Here is a 24885-nt window from a genome sequence, read left to right on the forward strand (position 1 = left end):
GTGAACACCAAAGCACAACGCGAGCAAGAAAAGGCAGAAATGATGGAATAAACAGAGCAATTAGGGTTCCATAACATAACACAAGGCGGGAGGATGGAATCCGAGGTAGAGACGGGTGTCTCCCTCACAGCCAACATGTACCAATCAAATAAAACCAGTATAATATCAAACCATCGACGGATATCCCCTTAAATCACACATAGAAAATTTATGTGACTTGCGTATATGCACATCTTTCGTACATGCACAAGTTCTATATATGAACATATCTTACATATACCCATAGACATTTTCAAAATAGTATTGAACCTTGTTGCTAATGGGCTCTCTTCTCTTGAAAGTGAGATGAAGTTCTTTGCATAGTGAAATGCCTCCGAGGAGGCTTGCTAGTGATTAGTTTTTGAGAGCAAGATCTGCCTATGAGGCTGAAGAAACCAATGGAAGCTTCTGGTTGATGAACCTATTTGATTTGGGAAGAATCACTCAGGTGCTTATGAGGAATCTTGAACCACCAGGAGGTGCCTTAGAACTCCGGTCCTTCAACAACGATGCCTAGGCGGCTCTACCAATCAACAATAACAAATTTCTTAATGGTATTCTAATCCCTCTATTCTCCTTGGCACTAGTCCCACCTTGATGTTAGAGGTCGGGGTCTAGGCGAGCTTGGAGGTCAGCCCCTTTAATGTTATGAATGTATAAAACATAATCAACATGTTTTTCTTCAATATGTTTTGTGTAGACAAACTAATGCAACATATTACAAATATTCATAATTGAACTAATACAACATGTTACAAATATTCATAATTGGTGAAATTGCAAGCATACATATATGTGTTTATATAAATAGCAAATTTGTATTTTGTAAAAGAGATATTAATTTATATTTTATTTTTCTTGCCATAAAATTATTAATGTAAAAATCCAATGATGAATGTTTCTCTTATAAATTTAACGAAAAATTATGTTTCGAGCTACTAGATAGTTACCTTGAGAGATTATATTTTGACTTACTTAATAGTAAGCTCTACATAGTAAAAAATATAAATTTTCATTATGTTAATAGTTTAAAATGTTGCACCAATTCTTTACATATAAGGTTTGGTTTTTTCTAATTTTATTATCTCAAAAATAAAAAACAATCAATTTTCTTTGTGAAATTAGCCTCACAATTGTATTCCTTGTCCACAATTTTTACGTATTTATTCTTCATTTAAATGGAAATATTGCAGCAAGACAAACAATTATCTTATGCTTTCTTTTTAAAAAATATCATTTAAAAAGAATTCAAAATCCATATAATTATGGAAAAATTAATATATATGTGTACAATTTTCTACATTCCATATTTACTATAGATTTGTTTTATAGATATTTTAAAATATAAAAAATATGAAAAACATTTAATATGTGAAACAACATACCATAAAATTTTATTAATTTAGACGTAAAATATAAAATCCATCAGATTTTACAAAATATAATATTATAAATTTTCTAGAAACATTATCATTACATTTATTTTAATTCATAATTTATATAATGATAAAAATTATAAAGAAATATAATAAACATAACCATTCCATTTGTCAAAATAAATGCATTTCTCAATTAAAAAAAATGATATATATGTGTGTGTGGGCGCGTGTGTGTGGGCGTGTGTGAGAGAGAGAGAGAGGTGTCCATATTTAATATAATTAAATCTACACCTTTACTTACTTTAATTCATAACTTAGTTGCCTTAAATACTAAGTAAATTATTTATTGATTATTTATAATAAGACATTAAAAAAAGAGAGTAGAAATTGGTTGTCTATGAGCTTCCAAGAAATAATCCACAACTATATTAGCTCAAGGGTGCTTTTTCAAAATTAAGTCATTACAACAATATTCATCAAAATAACAATAATAATAGTTCTAGTGAAGCATGTAAGATAATCCCAATTGAATATTTATTTCTAATAAAATATTAAAAAATATAACATAATTATTATACGTATTCATGAAATATATCTATTAATTATCATTCTTTATTCCTTATTTTGAACATAATTAAAAATAACGAAATATCTCATTAATCTAAATACAATTTAAACTATACTCCCTATTTAAAAATAAATAAAAAGCTTTAAATAAAATTTTACATTAATTTTAATTCTTTATATTAAATGTAATTAAAAATAAAAATAATGAAATAACTCTTAATCTCAATATAATTTTATACCATGTTCTTATTTGGATAAAAAAAAGGGAAAAACATGACTAGAAATTTCATTTAACAAGAAAATAGAATAACTTAATTTTATACCACGTTTTTATTTGAAAAAAGAAAGGAAAAAAGAAAAGAATAACATGGCCAGAAATTTCATTTAACAAGAAAATGAAATAACTTTTCCAAATCCATTGCATTAAATCCTTTTGTATATTATAATTCCTTTTTAAAAGAGAAAGGCACAAAATAATTTTTCAAAAATCACAAATTGGAAATGACCTAAAATGTGTTTACACTTTGTTTTTTCTCAATCAAAATATATATTACTAATCATTGTATACTTCAAATCAGAAATCACAAATTGGAAATGACTTGGAAATATGTCTACCTTTTTCTTTTTCTAATTTAGAATATATAAAATAATCATTGTATACATTAACTCAACCCCCGGGCTATCCCTAATTTCTAAAATGAGGTAGAAGAACAAAACTAGATGTGTCCACTCTTTTCCGTGAGGTTAGAAGATGCTCACTTCAAAGTAGAAATTCAATTCTCTGTCCATTATTCATTCCAAAACGTGAAATTATCTAAAAGCTTTAAAATTTAAAATGAAATGAAATTAATGGTGAATTCAAAATTAAAATTGAAAGCTTTTTAGAAATTAAATTTGTTGGCTTTTATTCCAAACGTGAAACCAAAGAATCAGAAAATACATAGAAAATTTGCACTGTTATTCCTTGAAAGACCAAAATAATATAAATAATTGCTGACTTGATCTGCTTGATCTACAACTAATTCCTTATTTCTGAGAAAGTTGTGAAAATTTTAAAGGCGACGCTATTTTGGTGGCTGCTAGAACTTGTGGTTATCGCATGTGTTTAAGTATTTTACAGGTTCTTCGACTCCATTAGAGTCTGATATAACATTTTCCCTTTCCTCTGAATTAGAAAAGGATTAATAAAATGTTTACATTTTTAAAGTTATTTTTAACATAGCTTGTGTCTAAATTACTGAATAATATTTAGTTTTAATGTGACATCAAATTATTCCTAAGTTTGTGGAATTAAAAATCTAATTTTGTATTGATTCGATAGTTAAAATTATACCCTTTATGTTAAGTTCGTTAACCTGATTACTGTGGAAACACCTTTTTCTTCTCAGACATACACATTAAAATATATATAACTTTTGAAAGAGAAATTGAAAGGAAGTTCTCAAAAGTAATTAAATATATATAACTTTTGAAAGGGAAATTGAAAGGAAGTTCTCAAAAGTAATTGGTCAAAATACTTTAGACAACTATTGGGACAGAGCCTCCCTCCAAGCATTTCCGCGAAGCTTCTTAGGTTCTAATTTTCCTCTCCAAGTAAGAAAGTACTCTGGCGTCAAGTCGATCACTATGCTGGGAGGTCGCTTAATAAATTGACAAGTCGCTCAATGAAGTTGCGCGTTACATTCCAGCCATATCTTTCATCAAGCTGCTGAACTGTTGTTTCCGGTATTCTTCTTGTTCATCGCTAATGTGTTTATAGCTTAAAATTCAGAACCTTTGGCAGGGAATTGTTGCGTGGCGGCTTACCTGGTTTCTTTGAAGTTTTCAGGTAAAACTGTTGTTGCTTTTATCGGCGGTCTAGACTCTGATGTCAATGCTTCGCATTTTTTCGTCCACTGGAATCTTAGTTTTTATCACCTCATTGCCCAAGATTTCTGATTCATTGAACTTTGAAAGTGTGATTTTGAGGTTTTAATCATATTTTTTGAAATGCATAGGAAAACATGGAACATGGAACTGAGGTTGTAGCGTTTACCGTTTAAAACTTTAATATATTGACTGATCAAGCTTTACTTCTGTGACTTTTTGTTGAAATTCTCAACCGCAAACAGTAATTGACACTCGAGACTGGAGTGTGATGGCAATGCCTCAGAAATCTTTACTTTTTGTTCCGGTTTTTTAAGCTTTATTTTATATCACTTCATGGTACATTATAGATAATTTGCCTGCGTTTGAATGTACGTTTCGAAGCCCTCTTCGTGACAAATGATGTTTCACGGCCTTTAGCGAAGGGCGTGAATCGTAGGTGGAAACTCCTTTATCTTTTCAGAGCTACACATTAAAATATATATAATTTTTGAAAGGGAAATTGAAAGGTAGCTCTCAAAAGTAATTGGTTAAAATACTTTAGACAACTACTTGGGACAGAGCCGCCCTCGAAGCATTTCCGCGAAGCTTATTAGATTCTAATCTTCCTCTCCAAGTAAGAAAGTACTCTGGCGTCAAGTCGATCACTATGCCGGGAGGTCGCTTAATAAAGTGACAAGTCGCTCAATGAAGTTGCGCGTTACATTCCAGCCATAGCTTTCATCAAGCTGCTGAACTGTTGTTTCCGGTATTCTTCTTGTTCCTCGCTAATGTGTTTATAGCTTAAAATTCAGAACCTTTGGCAGAGAATTGTTGCGTGGCGGCTTACCTGGTTTCTTTGAAGTTTTCAGGTAAAACTGTTGTTGCTTTTATCGGCGGTCTAGACTCTGATGTCAATGCTTCGCATTTTTTCCTCCATTGGAATCTTAGATTTTCTCACCTCATTGCCCAAGATTTCTGATTCATTGAACTTTGAAAGTGTGATTTTGAGGTTTTAATCTTATTTTTTTAAATGCATAGGAAAACATGGAACATGGAACTGAGGTTGTAGCGTTTACCGTTTAAAACTTTAATATATTGACTGATCAAGCTTTACTTCTGTGACTTTTTGTTGAAATTCTCAACCGCAAACAGTAATTGACACTCGAGACTGGAGTCTCATGGCAATGCCTCAAAATCTTTACTTTTTGTTTCGGTTTTTTTTGAGACAATGCTCTGTTTCTGCCACAGGATTTTTAATACAGGGAAACTGTTTTTGACACAGAGGAAAAATTTTTCTACATCCCAAAAAAAAACTTTACATTCATTAATATGACTGTCTGTTACCAAATTTTTCTACATCCCAAAAAAAAACTTTACATTCATTAATATGACTGTCTGTTACCAAAGAAAGGTCTTCCTCCTATCTTAACAGAGTGATTTCACCAGCACTGCTTTTAAAAAACATCTTTTAAAAGCATTCCTCTTAATAGAGGGATTCTCCAACTGCTTTTACAAAAAAGTATTCCTCTTAATAGAGGGATTCACCAAAGATTATGCTGAAGAAACATCTTCCTGTTAAACACAACAGATCTTCCTCTTAACAGAGGGATTCACTGAAGACTGTCATGAAAAACACCTTCCTCTTGACAGAGAGATTTACAAGACACTGTGCTCCTTCCTCTTGACAGAGGGATTTACAAGAGACCGTGCTGAAGAGCACCTTCCTCTTTAACCTTTAACATAGGGATTCAACAAGAAAATATTTCAACAACAAAATATTACTCCACTGTGATTTTACACTATTGTGTGTAAAAATCTCATTTACATTTACTGCTGTAAAAACAAAGTCTTACATTTACTGCTGTAAAGAAAAATAATTTCATCATACGCTCATGCGTATTACAAAAAACCTCCAACACAAAAACAAAGGATTACATGCTCTGTAAAACCTCCAGCATAAAAAAAATTTACATACACTGTTCTTGTTTCATTTCGCACATTTTCTTGGCACTACTGTGCATTCTCCATTTGCTTCAAAAACAAAATTTCACGCTGGTCCACATATTACACATTCACACGGCTGTGGATAAATTTTTCTTCATGCTGCTGCGTCTCATGCCATCCCACATTACTCTGTTCTGATTTTTCATTTCACACTGTTGTGGCCTTATCTTCACTCATTACACTGCTCTGTTCTGGTTTTTTTTTTTATCCGCTTATCCTCACTCATTACACTACTCTCTTCTGGTTTTTTTTTTTTATTATTTATTTATTTATCCACATTGCTGTGCGTTTCATTGCCAATACATATACAATGAACAAAGCTCATTTCCTTATTCATTGCTGTGCAGGCCTCCTTTCTCACGCTGCCCCTGTTCTATGTTTGCACTGGTGTGCTCATCTCTTCTCATTACAAAAAAATCAACACTTAATCAAAACATAAAGCATATATGTTCCTTTTATTTTTGCATTGCAATGCATATACCATACGTTCTGACATGCCATTCTCCAGTAGACAAATAAAAAACAGTAAAATTAAAAATTCTACCAACATTTACTGCCATAGTAAATTGCATTAAATTAATTCACTGACAACGGTCAAAACAAAGTTTGTTTTACTCCACGCAATATTAACTGCAGCTTTGTACCCAGCTTGGGTTAATCGACGGCGGACAACCTCCCTTGCGATCAGACGGTCCGGCCCGATGGAAGGCTGTTTTGGAGGAAGTACAATGGACGCGCGTCAAGTTTTCATGGCATCGGACGTGTTGGGGGTTTTCGAGAATGGTTTGCTGCTGCACGATGGCTGATTAGGCAACTGACTCTGCTGCCGTCGCTGTCCAACTGTGCGCGTCCGCCAACACTGCACGCAGTTGGAATTAATATTCCAATATTTTTGAAGCTTTAGTTTATATCACTTCATGGTACATCATAGATAATTTGCGTGCGTTTGAATGTGCGTTTTGAAGCCCTCTTCGTGACAAATGATGTTTCACGGCCTTTAGCGAACTGGAAACTCCTTTTTCTTTTCAGAGCTACACATTAAAATATATATAATCTTTGAAGGGAAATTGAAAGGTAGTTCTCAAAAGTAATTGGTTAAAATACTTTAGACAACTACTTGGGACAGAGCCGTCCTCGAAGCATTTCCGCGAAGCTTATTAGATTCTAATCTTCCTCTCCAAGTAAGAAAGTACTCTGGCGTCAATTCGATCACCATGCTGGGAGGTCGCTTAATAAAGTGACAAGTCGCTCAATGAAGTTGCGCGTTACATTCCAGCCATATCTTTCATCAAGCTGCTGAACTGTTGTTTCTGGTATTCTTCTTGTTCCTCGCTAATGTGTTTATAGCTAAAATTCAGAACCTTTGGCAGAGAATTGTTGCGTAGCGGCTTACCTGGTTTATTTGAAGTTTTCAGGTAAAACTGTTGTTGCTTTTATCGGCGGTCTAGACTCTGATGTCAATGCTTCGCATTTTTTCGTCCACTGGAATCTTAGTTTTTATCACCTCATTGCCCAAGATTTCTGATTCATTGAACTTTGAAAGTGTGATTTTGAGGTTTTAATCATATTTTTTAAAATGCATAGGAAAACATGGAACATGGATCTGACGTTCTAGCGTTTACCGTTTAAAACTTTAATATATTGACTGATCAAGCTTTACTTCTGTGATTTTTTGTTGAAATTCTCAACCGAAAACAGTAATTGACACTCGAGACTGGAGTCTGATGGCAATGCCTCAGACATCTTTATTTTTTGTTCCGGTTTTTGAAGCTTTAGTTTATATCACTTCATGGTACATTATAGATAATTTGCGTGCGTTTGAATGTGCGTTTTGAAACCCTCTTCGTGACAAATGATGTTTCACGGCCGTTAGCGAAGGGCGTAGGTTTTTACTTTTGAATTTCTACTTGATTTTAATTGATAAGGTTTTATTGAATAGCATCTTTTGAACCTTTGAGCAGACTTTCAAGCGTGCATATCTGAACTTTGATGGCCAATGAATTATGTGTTCCTCTGTGAGCAGTTTCTGATGACGTCTTATTTGCGAATCTTACTCGATTTTTTTTCTATCTTTGAGCTCTGGTTTATTGTAGTCTATGTAATTGGAAGGGTTTAATAATAACTTCTAAGTTCAAGTTTTATTGACATGCATTAGGTTTTAATTAATAATAAAGTTTTACTGAATTTTTAAGCAGATTTTATCATTTTTGAGATTTAAGTGTGCATATCTGAACTTTGATGGCCAGTGACCTTTCTAAGTAGTAGTTTCTGATGACTTTTTATTTGAGAGTCTTATTTGGGAATCTTATTAGATGCGAGGAAATATAGGACTTTTAATGAGCTTTGGTTGTTGTAGCCTAGGTAGTTGGGAGGGTTTAATGAAAACTTCTCCATTCAAGTTCAAATTTTATTGACATGCATGATGCTTCTTATGAACAACTTTGTACTACTTCATTCAAAATTTCTGTAATATTCCTTTTCTTGATTTAGTCAAAATGGACAGAATCTGTTAAAATAGGGTCATTCGAGAGTCCATCAAGCCTATAAAAGGGATAGAAACTAAGCATTTGATATTTATCTTTTTGTGTTTTTCTTGAGAACTTGGTGTTTTGATACCAAGGACGAAAAAGGTGGGTGTTATTTTGTCTTGTGGATCCATCCAGGTTCAAGTTCCAGTTCTATTTTTTCTAGTGGATCCATCGAGGTTCAAGTTCCAGTTTGATCTCAAGGACGAGAACCCATCCCACTGAGGAAAACCCAGTGACTGTTATTTTGTGTCATGGATCCATCGAGGTTCACTATTGTGCTTAATTGTATTTGTCTTCTCATTTAGTTCTAGTTTGATCCTAGGGAAGAAAACCTAGTGGGTGTTATTTTGTCTCATGGATCTATCTAGGTTCACGATTGTGCTTAGTTGTATTTGTCTTCTCATTTTGATAAGCAGCCATGCATACCATTGTAGGGGCTTGAAATTTATTGTATGGGCATGTACCTTTCCTTGAGTGATTAATATAAATAAAGGCTTCTTTTTCAGATCAGGTTGTTCACTATTTTGATTACAATTATTTTTAACTAAAACACCTAAATGTACTAGATTGATTGATTATTTTGTTGTTCAAGATATTATAATTTCTATGTAATGATTGTGTTAACTTTGTGCCTCTCTTACTTACTTAGATGTGCCAGATTGATTGATTATTTTGTTGTTTGAAATACTACCATTTCTATGTAATGATTGTGGTAACTTTGTACCTTTTCTATGTAATGATTGTGGTAACTTTGTACCTCTTCCTTGAGAAGAGCAAGAAGAGGTAAAAACTTTAAAAACAAAAAAAACACAAAACTTTTGACGAGCTTTGGCCACAATTCTAGAGATTATATTTTCTGTTTGTGACGCCGATCAATTTCTGATGATGTAGTAGGTGCAAGGAAGAGGAAGACTTTCTTTAGTTTTGCACAGAACTTCTCTGACAGAGTGCAATAAAAACTGAACTCCAAGAATATTACAGACATTATAATTGCGGCACTAATTCAGAGAGGCAGCTGTGAGTGTAGATAGACTGATATCTGAAGTGGAGAATCTCGGAGGAGGGGACAAAATGGTGGATACTGCTAATAAATATAAAAACTTGAAAACATATGGCCGTGATTTGGTTGAAATTGCTGGGGAGCTTGATCCTGTCATGGATAGAGATAAAGAAATACAGAGAGTTATTATGATTTTGTCTCAGAGGAATACGAGCAATCCTGTGCTCACTAGAGAGCCTGGTGTTGAAACGATTGCTGTGGTTGAAGGCGTGGCACGAAAGATTGTCAGAGGGGATGTACCGAGGTAAGTTCTTCTGCATATATTTATATGCTTCGGCCGCTTGCAAATTTTAGTTTGTAGGAAGGGTGCTTGTCCACGTGTAGTTTGTAGGAAGGGTGCTTGTCCACGTGTAGAGGGTTTCAGTGGATATTTGGTTGCAGGATTATTTTCAGCTACCAAGGTTGACAGAGAAGCTAATTAGTTTTGTTTTTCAAATGGTTTTACACAGCAATTTGCTAGATGTAAGGTTGATAGCCTTGGATATGAAAGCCCTTGAGGCTGGTGCCGATTGCCAGGAATTTACAGAGCGACTTGAGTCTGTACGGAAAGAGGTGGAAGATGCAGAGGGAAAAGTTATTCTCTTTATTGACGGAATTCTTTCGATTCTGGGTACCGAGAAGAGAACCGCGGTTCGGTTATGTATGATTAAACACTTTTGTTCAACCAATAATCATATATGTTATTAACGTAGATTAAGGATTATTCGAAGTGACTGATTTTAGGGTTTGGTTGTGGAATGATCCAGTAAAACCAATGCTTGTTGAGGGCCAACTTAGGTGCATTGTAGCAACTACTCCAAAAGAGTACCATCGTTATATAAAGAAAGATGCTTCAATTGAGCAACGATTCCAGCAGGTGAGTGCTTAACCAGGTTATACAGTGTTGATTTGGCTTTTTTGCATTTATAGCGCTCTGTCTTAATAATTTATTACTATTACTATTTTGGGGCAGGTGGATGTGGCTGAACCTAGCGTGACTGATACTATCAGTATCCTTCGTGGTTTAAAGGAAAAGTACGAACTTCATCATGGAGTCAAAATACTGGACAGCGCCCTTGTAGTTGCCGCTCAATTATCAAGTAAATACATCAGTGGTAAGTTGTTTGTTTAGGTAAAATAGTTGAAATAAAATATTTTGTGTATGAATGATTCCCAATGGAATTTCAATTTTATTTTGTTTCCTAAGTGGAAATGTGATGATATTTATTTGTTGAGGTGTATTTTTAAAATTTCATAGTTTTTTTTTTTTCAAATAAATTTTATTACTATATCTTTTATTACATTTTGTTTCCTAAGTGAAAATGTGATGATATTTATTTGTTGAGGTGTATTTTTAAAATTTTATAGTTTTTTTTTTCAAATAAATTTTATTACTATATCTTTTATTACATTGTATTTTTTTATATAAAATATTCAAAATAAACATTATAATATTGTATTTTTTTTATATAAAAATATTCAAAATAAACATTATAATGTAATCAAAATTTTGTGTAATTTGTATTATTAAAACAAAGTGTGGTTGAATATTTACATATAATTAAAACAAAGTGTGGTTGAATATTTACATGCGATATATTGATAATAAAAATCTAATAAATATGTAAAAGAAAAATTAGTTTATTTGAATTAGATTTTATAAATATGAAAATTAAAATTTTTTAGAATTTCTTTTTTACTCAAATATGATAATTAACATGTATCAATTTATTGGAGCTAAGCAAAGAAAATTAATTGAACACCACTGACTCAAGAGAAGTTCACTGGCCACTTAACACAATAAAATCCTTCAAAATTGATAAACTAGAGCAAACCCATTGGAGTAGAGTCCATACCTAGTAAAACTCTTGTAAATCCAATCTAATGAAAGAGGCCTAACACTTAGTAAAACCATTAAAGTTTAATACAGTAAGGATGAGCCACCGAAACCAAGCAAACCCAACAATGTTAAGAAAAACAAAGTTGAACAAATAAACCCGTCAAAATTAACATAACATAGAATGAATAAACCCCTCAAAATTAACATAACATAGTTGAATCACAGGAGTCGAACAAAAAGAAAAACAAAGTTGAATGAATAAACCCCTCAAAATTAACATAGCATAGTTTAACCACCAGCATTAAAAAAAAACAAAATCATTACTCTAAAAATTAACATAACATAGTTGAACCACAGGAGTTGAGCAAACCAAAATCATTAAGAAAAAGTTGAGCAAACCAAAATCATTAAAAAAAAAAAAGTCAATGACTCTAATGAATTATAAGAAGAAATTTCATGATTTATGAAAATTTTAATATAAAAAAAACATTATTCAAATCCAATAAAAAGTTTGCAAATAATATAAGAAAGAAATTGATGTACATAATCACTTATTACCAGAAGCTATGATGTAAAAACATGGAAGGATCTTAAGAATCTCAGGACGAATATATTTTGAATTTATTACTGAAAAAACTTCTTGTTAACCCACTATTAAGAAGTTGGCCCAATACTAAGTAAAGCCACTGAAAATTAATAGAGTAGGGTTGGACCATTGAAGCAGAGCAAACCTAGTCGCATTTAAGGAAAATAAGTTGAATGAATTCAACCCCTAAAAAATAATATAGCAAGGTTTCACCACCAAAGCAGAGCAAACCGACAACATTAAGAAAAACTCAAATGAATTGTGGGCCATGACCGAATGGATGTTGAAACCCAAATTTGGTAGTTTCCGTAGTAGGTAATGGGTATTTGGCTTGGAATTTGGAAAAATCTGACAAGTACAAGTCACATACAATTAATTTAATTTTTTTAATTACTACCTTAACAATTAGTGATGACATGGCACCTCCCTTGACAAGCTATGTGTTATATTAGGTACTCGAATTTACAACAATTACTAGACACACTTAAATGTCAATGTGAGGGGTTTGGAGTTTTACAAGAAGTAATTGTTGATGTGTCAATTTAATGTGAGCATGTCAAATACGGGTCTCGGAACTAAATACATGTTACAGGTCGTCAAATTCTAGGCATGATTCCAACAATAGTGTTCATTACGATAATGAATCCAATCACTAATCATTCTTGTACACTTCATTATTATAATGTACCCAAACACCCTTGTCTATAGGAGGTGATGGAATCTAAAAATAATATAATTCTTGTTGATACTTCCTATTTTGGAATTCCATTTTAGTTGGAATGGAGAGAGACTATGAGTTGGTACCCCTTGAGTTAGTGATGCTTGGAAAGATACTTATATCTAGAGGTATAATGCAAAATGAGCCCTCAAATATTTGGGATGATGGAATCCAAAATGGGTAATAGGGTCTAGGTGGAGGATGTCATCATGTGGCAGAGCTTGATGGAGTGTCCAAGATTCATTTGATGCAACAACAATTTCTCATATTCAGTCAGGGTGAGATATCATGGGAAGCAAGATTAGATAGATCTTTTGATAGAGTGGTGGGGCACACTATCAGGTTTATGGAGAGTGTGGATGCATTTTTGCATGTATTTTATCTAGGAGACCAACAACATTTAGAGATTGGTATCCCACTTGGGGATGGAGCATAGAGAGAACAAGTTTTCCTCTATGTTGAGGGTTGGAAACCTATAAGATTATAGATACATAGTAGAGGATGACATCATCTGCTTAATCCTTGAGTCCACTCTCAAGGACAAGACTTTTTGTGAGAATGGTCCATGCTTCACTATTTGCAGTGCATCTTGAGGATTGCCACATTTACAATTAGGTCGGAGAGAGATTCTATGGGGAGGGCCTTGAGGGTGTTATGTCAGGTGATGAGATGGAGTGTATGACTTGTTAGTAGGACAAGTCAAGGCATAGTTGTTTGGCAGGATTTGTTGCTGCAAAATCTAGTAGGCCTTGTAAAGGGGTACCCTACAAAGCTATTACTAGACCAAGTGACAACAATTCGGTAGTGGCCCACTATCACCATAGCCAAAACCCCCTATTATTTTTGGACTTTCACTAAGGGGAGGAGTCCCAATATGAGGTCACCTATGATGGATATTCTAATTACAAAGGTATATGATGACCAATAGGCTTATAAGGAAAAAGTGCAACTTGAGTACAAGGTTCCAATTACCCAATGGAGGCAAACCACTTTTCAAAGAGAGGTTGAATTTATGAGGCACAATAATTAGGGCTTGTTTAATGGGTTGAGTGTTTGGATGGCCAAAGGTCAAGTCAAGGAGAAACAATTTCCAATGATGATTTTCAACAAGAAAAAGGCATGTGAGACCCTCAAGTAAGCCTTTAAGTTGAAGCAACACCAAACTAGGGTTTACGTAGGGAAAATGACTAGGGAAAGAAATTTTATGGACAAACTTGAAGTGAGTTCCTACCAATATGGTTGATTTTGAGGCAACAAACTATATCCTTTTCATTTAGACACTTCAATCCAAAAAATATTCCTTGCCTAGAAAGTCACACCAAGCCCTAGTTTGGATGATTGGTCTTAAAGGAGCTAGATTAGGTTCATAGAGAAAGAGATAGAATTTATGGATAAAAAATGAATTTGATCACCAATGAGGTAGGAGAGTGCCTTACTTCTTGGAAGGATGGTGTCTATGAATTAACTAGATAGCTAAAGGTTTCTAAGGAGGAAGAATAATTGATGCTCTAGCATCAAATACCCTAATGATTACCTATGTAATGGATCAAGGAGTTTTATGGAAGAACCAATAAAATTTCACCACTAGGATTATCATTCACATGTTATTCATGAGTAATTTATGCAACAATGATATCTAGATTAATAGATCCAATTTCCTCCACAAAGAAAAGAGGTTGAAATAATTCAAGTCCAAGTGATGATGAGAATACAGGTGTCCTCTCCTTTATATATATGAGGATGAATAGAGATCATTAAACCTAAAAACCCCTAATCAACAAGTAAAATCACATTGATGAGGTGTGTTACAAGCCAACCCACTATCCAAGACCTAAAACATAAAAGAAATCCCACACGTGTGAGCCGCAGGGTAAGAAAAGCTGACACCATCCATGTGCTTGGCCATCTAGGGCATTCATTAGTGCTTTTTGGTAACAAACTTGGTGTAGAATCATCTAAAATTCACCATTTAAGGGTTGGCCCTTAGATATATGTCAATATCCCTCTTGGACCCCAAATTTCATCTTGGGGCACAAGCATGGTCTCATGGGTCTCCAAGTGGTCATAATGTCAATCATTGCTCCAATGTTGAGGGCTTCGAAGTTGGTGCTAGCCCTCCCATGTCTCAAGGGGTGAGACCATCCTCATCTCGGCCTCGGATTAGCTATCATCTCTCATGAAGTGCTAAGTCAGCTGGGGGCCTACCGAGTCCAAGCGCATCATCCCAAAAAGTCATCAAATGCAGGGAAAAGTGGCAAAACATTGTGTGGTGTTGGAGGTTCCCAAGGGTGTGTATGATGCTCTATTGTTGCTTGGAGTCCCACGGCTCTCAATGTTTCACTTGTGAATGTCAATATGATTCTTTGTAGTCCTAGGCCCCAATTAGGTTGCACAAGTCGTGGTTGTGGAACCATTTAACAATCACATCAAAATTCTAGCAAGCAACAAATCATGAGGTACAATAATCATTTTTGCATCTAAGTGGACCAAGTTTGAATGTAAAGGGCTATTTGACACTTCAAACAAGGATCCCCTTCCAAATTTCGGGCTTTGAACTCGTAATGGTGTTGCCTCCCTAGGTAGGAGTGGCTATAGGACAACCCTATCAGGTGTTTCCATCCCCTAAGGGGAAGTGACATTTTCGTAGTCCACCCTTCAATCAATAGGTGTTATGTGAATAATGATGGTAGCAGAGGAGATAAGACTTAATGGCCAAGCACCATGGTCAAAGGGACCAACATGGTGGGGATTCACATCCTGAGTGTATATATGTGAGGACGGAGAAATCGTGGATACATGAGTTACCAACCTAGCCTTTGTTTTTCCACCTCTCTTATGCACCTTATACTTTTTCTTGATTTTTCTTTGTATTACTTCTCGTAGCTCAAAGGGTTAGCGCTTATTTTGTATGATGTATAATAGTTGTATTACCCCTCACTGATGAGGCAAATCATTGTCGATTGGGGTTGGGACATGCAAGGGTTCCCTTTATGATGTATAGGAGCAATATTGTGCTAACGAACTAGGTGATGGCCATAAGGGGAGAGGTAGAGCTCATGCTAGGATTTTTCTCACAAGATAATGTGTATGTACATACCCTCTTTTGCATTTTAATATTCTTTATTTTATTTTTCTTGTGGAAAATATATGTTTTTTCCTTTTCTTTGAGCTGCAACAACCTCCTAGGGCCAAGTTTTGAGCCCTACCTAGGTATGAGGATATATGGGCACCAAATCCCAGAGAATCAATGGTCATTTGAACTTGAAGAATTGAGATGGAATATAGGGCTTGTAATGTAAGATGGAAAGGTGGTAAGCATGGTGTCGAGATAGATGGAACACTATCTCAATTAGAGCTTCCCAAGTAGTGCCCCTCCTATAACCATTGGGGCATGAGTGTAGGAATTTACAGGGTAAGTTCCTCAGAAAGAATACCAAAAGGACACCGCTCACAACCAGATCTCAAATCAATACACCAGTATTTTTGACGTGGCTCAAACCCTCAGAGTGCAAGGAGGGAAACAGTCCACGGCCTGTCCCAACGTGGGTACAGACAATTTATTAATCAAAGAATGAAAATTTACATAAGCTTCTCTCATGCACGGATTACCCGAACAATGACCCTCCATGCGCTTTAAATAGAACTCATGGACCAATCGGGTGTCAAGCCACGGATCAAGTGTCGATAATACCGAGGTGAGAGTGAACCGTCGGATCACTACATATCGTGACCGTCGGATTGTAAGTTACAATATGTACAACGGTAAAGAAAGACACTTTACCTAACTCTATACCTAACTCTAAACTAGACCAAGTTGATCTTAACTATATCCTATGTGTCGGAATATCCTAACATCCCCCCTTAAGAACAACTTGGGATAGGATTGAAGGATTTACAAATATGACACAATAGGAGAAGGAAGGAGGCACTAGAGCCTATCCCCCCTTAGTGACAACTTCCTGAACTCTAAGCATATATCGAAGTTTAGTGAACTTCGCCTCTGTGAGAGCCTTTGTGAAGATGTCTGCAATCTGATCATCTGTTGGACAATATTGTACTTCAAGAGCATGGTCATGAATGAGTTTTCTGATGAAGTGCATGTGAAGTTCGATGTGTTTGCTGCGCTGATGTTGGACTGGATCTTTGCATAGCTGAATGGCACTTTGATTATCACACCAAAGGGAGGTTGGATGCTGCTGCTCAAAGCCAAACTCTGATAGGATCTGACGAAGCCACAAGGCTTCCTTACTAGCTTCCACGGCACCACGATACTCTGCTTCTGCTGACGAAAGAGAAATGGCAGCCTGTTTCTTACAAGCCCATGTAATAGGTCCTGAACCAAGAGTGAAGACATAACCGGCAGTAGACTTCCGATCATCAGGGTCACCAGCCCAATCAGAATCAGTGAAACCAACTAACAGAGGAGCTGCTTTGGCACTGTAATGAATCCCAAACTGTACTGTACCTCGAACATAACGAAGTATTCTTTTGGCTGCTTTCCAGTGACTTTCACGGGGGTTTTGCATAAAACGAGCAACAAGGCCAACAGCAAAGGAAAGATCAGGACGAGTATGGGTTAAGTACAAGAGTTTTCCTACAAGTTGACGATATAAGGTAGCATCAACTTCAGGAGAAGAACAAGAGACTGAAAGTTTGACTCCAGACTGAAAGGGAGAAGGGGCTGGCTTACAGTCTTCCATGTGAAAATGACGAAGAATATCACAAGCATACTTGGACTGGGAAAGGGAAATACCCTCCTTGGATTGCAAGACTTGAAGACCGAGAAAATAGTGTAAGTGTCCTAAGTCTGTCATTTCAAATTTCTTTTTAAGGATAGACTTCACATGGTTTATAAGGTTGGGATCACTACCAGTAAGGATAAGATCATCAACATAAAGAACAAGGATGATAAGAGAGTCACCCACTTTCTTGGTGTAGACAGTATTGTCAGAATGACACCTAGAAAAGCCAGATTCTAAAAGAAAGCTATCCATTTTGGCATACCAGGCCCGAGGAGCCTGCTTGAGACCATAAAGGGATTTCTTAAGTCGACACACAAGGCTTGAGTCTGTTTGTATGAAGCCAATGGGTTGTTCCATATAGATTTCTTCCTGCAAGTCCCCATGCAAGAAGGCAGATTTAACATCCATTTGATGGACTTCCCATTTTAAAGAGGCAGCAAGGGAAAGAACAAGGCGGATAGAGTTCATTTTGGCAACAGGGGCGAAGGTTTCAGTGTAGTCAATTCCTTCAACCTGTGAAAAGCCCTTAGCAACAAGACGAGCTTTATGTTTATCAATTTTGCCATCTGGTCCATACTTGGTTCTGTAAACCCATTTACATCTTACAAGTTTTCGTCCCGTTGGTAGAGGAACAAGATCCCATGTATCATTTGTCATCAATGAATGATATTCTTCATTCATAGCTGCTTCCCAATGTGGATGGCCTGAAGCTTCTGCAAAAGTGTCAGGATCATGATTTACTGGAGCTTGAGCCAGTAAAGAAGAGGCTCTTTCAAAATGAGAACGTGTACGTCGCTGATCTGTAGGATCACCGGCAAGATCACCTGCTGCATCTCGAGTAGCACGGACCCATCTTGGAAGTTGAGGATCCTGAGAAGGTGGGGGAGAATTGTCATCCTCACTTTCATCATCTGAAGAAGAAATGTTTTCAAAAGTAGAAGAGATAGGAAGAGGTGGCACATCCGCCGGACTAGGCTCGCAGGCCGATTTATTTTCATCAAATTTTACATCTCTTCTAATGATAACATTTTTGGACTTAAATGGAATAAGTCTGTAACCTTTTACATCTTCAGAATATCCAACAAAAGTGCATTTCTCACTCTTAGGTTCTAAAGCTTTATGCTTTTCATCTGGAATATGGGCCCATGCTTCACTTCCAAACACACGAAAGTGACTTACATCTGGTTTAATGGAACTCCAAGCTTCTTCTGGAGTGATATTCTCTAGAACCTTAGTAGGAGTGCGATTGATTATATAATTTGCACAATTAATTGCTTCGGCCCAAAAACTAAGACTGAGTCCTTTAGATTGCAGCATACAATTAGCCATTTCCTTTAAGGTGCGATTTTTCCTTTCAGCTACACCATTTTGTTGTGGAGTGTATGGAACAGTATGTTGCATTTGAATTCCATTTTCATTGCAAAAGTTGATGAATGTGTTTTTAACATATTCTCCACCATTATCAGTTCTTAGCTTAAGAATTTGATGTCCAGATTGTTTTTCAACAAAGGCTTTGAAGGCCAAAAAAGTGTTAAATACTTCGCTCTTGAGTTTTAAGAAGTATACCCAAGTGCGTCTGGAGAAATCATCAATGAAGGTTAAGAAGTACTTGCAACCAGAGAATGAAGCAACAGGAAGAGGACCACATAAATCACTGTGCACAAGCTGTAAAGGGGCTGAGGCGTGCCAAGAGGCACGTTTGTCAAAACTGTCCCGATGATGTTTTCCGAGTACACATCCGGAACAAACACCATCTCTGCAAGATACCATAGGAAGACCTGTCACCATATTTTCTTTACATAGATGCTGAAGGGAGCGATAGTTTAAGTGACCAAATCGCTCATGCCAAAGTTTGCTCACTTCATCATTATGAGCAACAAATACTGAGGGAAGATTTGATGACCCAAAGTTGTGAAACTTATACAACCTTGTGGAATCATCAGCAAGACCAGTAGCTAGAATCTGTTTAGGATCTTTTAGATCCTTGATTACAACATCATGAGGTGAAAATTCAACAATTTTACCTTCACCTGAATGAGTTATCTGATAGACAGATAGAAGGTTGCAGGATAAGGTTGGAACACATAATACATCATTAAACTGACCATTGTCTAGATGAACAGTTCCAGTCCCTACAACACTAAGAGATCTATCATCACCAACATATATATTTTTGGTGTTACAATCTTTTAAAGAAGAAAACATGGCTTGGTTTTTGGCCATGTGATAAGAGGCTCCAGAATCAATGAGCCACTCATGAGAATGAGAAGAAGAAGAAGATACATTTAATGCATAACCAGACTGAGATGATTGACAACGACATGCAGAAAGTGCCATTCCGGAAGTTGAAGTTGAAGTAGGCTCCACATGGATGTTATGTTTCTTCATTGCGGCTTCCAAGGCTTCCATCTTCTTAAAGCATTTAGATTCTAAGTGGCCATCTCGATTACAAAAGTTACAATGTCTGTCAGTCCTCTTCCATTTGTTTTTATTGGTCTTGTCATTTTGCTGAAATGATCTTTCATCTTGAGGCTGAGTTGGTTTAGGACCATTCCTTTGAGGATAAGACTTCTTAGGATTCTTTGAATTTGGTTGCTGCTGGGCGGCTAACGCTTTCGAGGAAGAGTTTCCAAGATTAAGAAGACCAAGGTGTAAGAGTTTTTCTTGTTCTCTTATTAAGGAATCACAAAAGGAGTCAAAGGAAGGGGGTTTGTAGTCTTTGCCTTGACAAATGAAAGCTTCCCTTGTAGAATGGAAAGTGGAAACAAATACAGAGTAGGCTGGTCCCAACTTAGTAAGGATGGAATAAATAAGGTTACCATCTTCTTTCTTAACTTTAACACCTTCCAAGAGATATCTAAGGGTCTTGAATTTGGACAAGAAATCTTCAATGCAAGAAAAATTATTAGGATCCAAAGTAAGCAACTCATTCTCAAGTTGATGGGCTCTAATTTCATTTTTAATCCCAAAAACTTTAGCAAGTTTTTCTAATGCTTCATGAGGAGTTTCAATTTCTGCAATGTGGAATCTAAGATCAGGAGAAACAGACATTCCTATCAAACCACGTGCTTGATCTTGTCTATTTTCCCATTTTTCGGCCTTGTCTTCATCTTTGGGTTTCTTCTCTTGGTCTGTGGCTATTCTGAAGAGACCTTTACTTCTAAGTAAATCTCCCATGTAGGCTACCCATTGGAAGTAGTTAGTGCTGTCAAGAATGACTTGGCATGGACTTTCCATTTTTTGAAAAAATCCTGAAGCTGAAGATGCTGAAAGTAAGTGGTCCAATGGATAGATCTCGAAAAAATAGGCGGTTTTAAAAAAAACGGCTCTGAAAAAGGCTTCCGGATGAAGAAGTTATGGCTTTTTGAAAAAAAATTGTTGACGTTGCCGGCAAAGTGCGCGAATGTGCGGGAATGAAAAAATCCGCCCCCACAAAATGGAGACTTGAACCCAAGACCTCTACTCTCTTAAAAAGTCTTTGAACCAATTGATCTATACAAAATATTTGAGAGAGAGAGAGAGAGAGAGAGAGAGAGAGAGGGGGGGGGGGGGCCTCGATTTGCGTGCTTGCCTTGGGAAGGCTCTTTTCCCCTACAAAACACAAAACACAAAAACCAACACGAATATGCAAAAAAAAACGAACCTTACGGCTCGAAGTTAGCTTTAGCCAAAAAACTAGAATTTTAAAAAAAAATCTCAAAGTTAGCTTTTAACCGAAAAACTAAATATTTTTCTCAATGTTTCTGATTTTCCAAGATCACACTAAGGTGCAGGGAAAAGAGCATACGCATGAGAAAAATCCTTTCTTTCTGTTTCTGATTTGCCCAGATCGCACAGAGTCGCAGGGCAAAGAGCATACGCAGAAATGAAAGGTATAGATCCGGGAAAAAAAAAAAGGCTAAATAAACCGAAACCGAAATAAGCAGAGAGAAAATGACAGTAAACTGCAAAAAACACTGTATACCTCCCGATCTGAAAAATGACGCAGCTAGGGCTACCGGAAACCTTTTCGCGTGAAACGAAAGGGGTTCCTCACTGAAACAGATGCTCCGAACGCAACAGAGCAGTCCTCTCAGCCCGAAAGCAGTCAGAAACAGCAGATCTAGGAAACGACAGCCGCATGCAGTTCTACCGGCTTCAGATTTGGATCACCAACGGACGCGGCCCTCAAATAGCTCTGATACCATGTAGGAATTTACAGGGTAAGTTCCTCAGAAAGAATACCAAAAGGACACCGCTCACAACCAGATCTCAAATCAATACACCAGTATTTTTGACGTGGTTAAAACCCTCAGAGTGCAAGGAGGGAAACAGTCCACGGCCTGTCCCAACGTGGGTACAGACAATTTATTAATCAAAGAATGAAAATTTACATAAGCTTCTCTCATGCACGGATTACCTGAACAATGACCCTCCATGCGCTTTAAATAGAACTCATGGACCAATCGGGTGTCAAGCCACGGATCAAGTGTCGATAATACCGAGGTGAGAGTGAACCGTCGGATCACTACATATCGTGACCGTCGGATTGTAAGTTACAATATGTACAACGGTAAAGAAAGACACTTTACCTAACTCTATACCTAACTCTAAACTAGACCAAGTTGATCTTAACTATATCCTAGGTGTCGGAATATCCTAACAGGGAGGTCCCAATAGACTAGCATCAAAGATTAACCCCCCATTTAAGATAATGGAACAAGATCACGGTCAAAACCCCTCCTTCTTCTAGGACAACTCATAATCTACGCTGAAAGCTCAAAGTATAAACATGCATAAGTGCCTGATTGCAAAATGAATAAAGTACATTTTAATCGAAGCCCACCTTCGTTCATGTGCTCTTGCGAGATGGGTGAGAAGCATATAAATGATGTAGGTGGTGATGATGAATAATGGCATGTCATCAACTGGTGGTGGTTGTAAGGGGTTGTTGGCTCACTAACTGGATGCGAAGTGCTGGAGAAAAAAAATCTCCTATTGGATCACCCACTTTTGGTGGGTAACATTTGGATCCAACTGGGACATGAGATCACTGTAGAGTGTATGATCCATATACATACATGGGGATTTCATGAGAAATCCAACAATCCCTGGGTCCATAGACTTGTAACATGCACATTGCAATCAACCTATTTGGGAGCATGTGCATTGGGTGTAGGGTATTTCCCATGTTTTATATGAGAATATAAATCCATACATATAATAAAATATACTCTAAATGCAATTTAATCTACATGAAACATGACATGAATGTTATTAGCATGCTCATACAATATGCAATGCACCTAAACTACTATGCATGATAAGTGAATGTTGATTCCCATCAAACAAGGTGAGGTCACTCAGTTTCACACAGAAGGCAAAAAATCACGATCTATTTTAGAAATGTAAAACTCACCTACACCCACTTTCCCATGGATCTTGACGAGGATAAGGTCCTTATCAACCAAAATAAGATCACCCACTTGGTAGTCTCTCTTTGGTTTTTGGACCCATTGATTTTTAGGGACACTCAATCTTGTGTTTAATCTTTTAGTTTGAAAGACCTCTTGAGAAGTGGGAGGCTTTGCAGGCTTTTAAGTCTCATTATGAGGATTGTGATTTGTAACTTAGAAGTGGTCTTATTGGTGTTGTGGGATGAGAAAGGGAATGGTTCAATATCTTTAACATGCTCGGGCAACTAAGGTTCCCTATAGAGGATCAAAGGGGTTCCATTAATGGTGGCATATGATAAATCCATTTGTAATTGTCCACCAATTGAAGCAAACCGTTTCCTTGACAAAAGCATCCCCCAATCATCAGGCACATCAATGACAACAATATCCATTAATATAAAAATATTCTTGGTAGCTTCCAAGAGACCTTTACATCTTTGATAACACCATAACATGAATAGAATTAGAATCAAGTCCACATGCATTCTTATATGGCCTAGTAATTTCCATTTCCAATTGATGCATCACTTTCAGAGGCATAACATTTGCTAATGCCCTTAAATCAAGCATGCAATCATGCAATATAAGATTATTACTTACTAAGGATACCAAGAATGGATCATCACCCCCATTCTTCTTTTCAATGTGCTTATTTTGTAATATGATATGTGGGTCATCAAGTTCATCAAGACCTAAGGCTTTCTTGATTTTCCTCCTTTGGGGTGGAATTTTAGCCATCTCTTTTTGGGAAATTAGCACAGTCACTTTATACAAAATACTATCGATATTAACATTTAACTCAATCTCATTATTCTTGGGTTTTGGCTTCGATTCGTTTTACAATTTCCCTTAGGAAGTTTCTTTCCTTTGAGATAGGTTTTCAATGCTAGAGCTTGCTTGGGTTTGATCTTTATTTTTCCTCGAATATTAAAGGCCCTTGAATATTCCACTATTTCAACAAATAGCATAGGTTCAGCTCGATCAACATTGATTTGGGTTTTTCTAGGCTTTGGGTGGACATAAGTGTCCCCAAGTAAGATGTTAAATGCATTGGTTGCATTTACAACATTCAAGTGTTCTAGGTCATCCTCTTCTTCTTCTTGTTCACAAGGACCTTCCTCCTTGGGATCCTCAGAGGTTGGATACTAGGGTGACTCTTCTTGTTCCACTAATTTGGTTGGGGCAAGGGTGTTTACGAGATTTTGTTACATGGTATGGTCTTCATTGGTGGCCTTCCTAGGAAAAGAATTGTCTTTGTTGAATTGGTTCTTTGAGGAAAATTCGCCCTAGAACCTTGATTTCATTAACCATGGTTATTCTATTAATAAGATCCATTTTCCCTTAAGGTGATTTCAGTAGTGAATTTAGAAATCTTTTGTGAAAAGGCTTGGATAACAAGGTCATCTTGGGATCTAAGCTTAGGTTTAGGCTCAACATTGGCCCTAGGGTAGTGGAACATGTCTATTCGACCAACATTTACATTTTGTTCAACTTAAATAACAAATTTCTTTGCCTCAACCAAATTTTGAGGGCTATTATCTTTGAGGAAGTAAGTCAAATTCCCATGGAAACCTTTTATGAACCTATCAAGGATGATAGCATCAAAGGGTTTAAACCTATCAGGGACTTCCCCGAGGAGGTTATGGAATCTTTGAACAAAATATGTAATGGTTTCCTTATCAATTTTCACTGCAGCTATAAATTTGTCAAGAAGCATACCTCCATCTTGCTATGTTGCCCATGGTTTCTTGAAAGCATCATGAAAAGGGTCCCAATCAGTGACACGTCCTTGACGCATGATAGATTACCAATCTCTAGCATCTCCATCAAGATAAAGGGAAAACAACATCATAGCCTCATCTTCATGATCTACGTACATAGGACCAATTGCCTAATAAAAGTTGTGAACATGGCTTTTAGTAGTGGTTGTGTCATTACCATTAAATCTAGGCAATCACTCATGATATCTATCAGGCAAGGGATGAGTATCATCAATGTTCCTACTAAAGTCTAATGGTATAAAGGAAGAAAAGTTCTAAGGTCTATTCATGTTTGTAGTGGGGGAAGGATCGGGGGAAAGTTGCCTTACCAAAGGTGTGTTTGTTTTAATAGGAGAAGCACCTACCTCCACAACCCTCCTACTAGTGCCTCTTGTTCATG

At 36.4% G+C, this 24885-nt stretch overlaps 1 pseudogene across 1 annotated transcript in view; it reads left to right on the top strand.

Moving 5' to 3' along the window:
• Nucleotides 1-4311: 4311 nt before the first annotated feature.
• Nucleotides 4312-24885, top strand: part of LOC149184674 (chaperone protein ClpB1-like) — a 35120-nt pseudogene continuing 14546 nt past the window's right edge. The window contains exons 1-5 of the transcript XR_016257304.1: nucleotides 4312-4702; nucleotides 9260-9669; nucleotides 9875-10065; nucleotides 10172-10281; nucleotides 10378-10519. The product of XR_016257304.1 is annotated as a chaperone protein ClpB1-like (transcript). The remainder of the gene's footprint in view (nucleotides 4703-9259; nucleotides 9670-9874; nucleotides 10066-10171; nucleotides 10282-10377; nucleotides 10520-24885) is intronic.

This window comes from Pinus tabuliformis, chromosome 3_2 (genome assembly GCF_031772625.1).
Source record: "Pinus tabuliformis cultivar Carrire ecotype Pingquan chromosome 3_2, CPIR1, whole genome shotgun sequence".
Classification (NCBI taxonomy): domain Eukaryota; kingdom Viridiplantae; phylum Streptophyta; class Pinopsida; order Pinales; family Pinaceae; genus Pinus; species Pinus tabuliformis.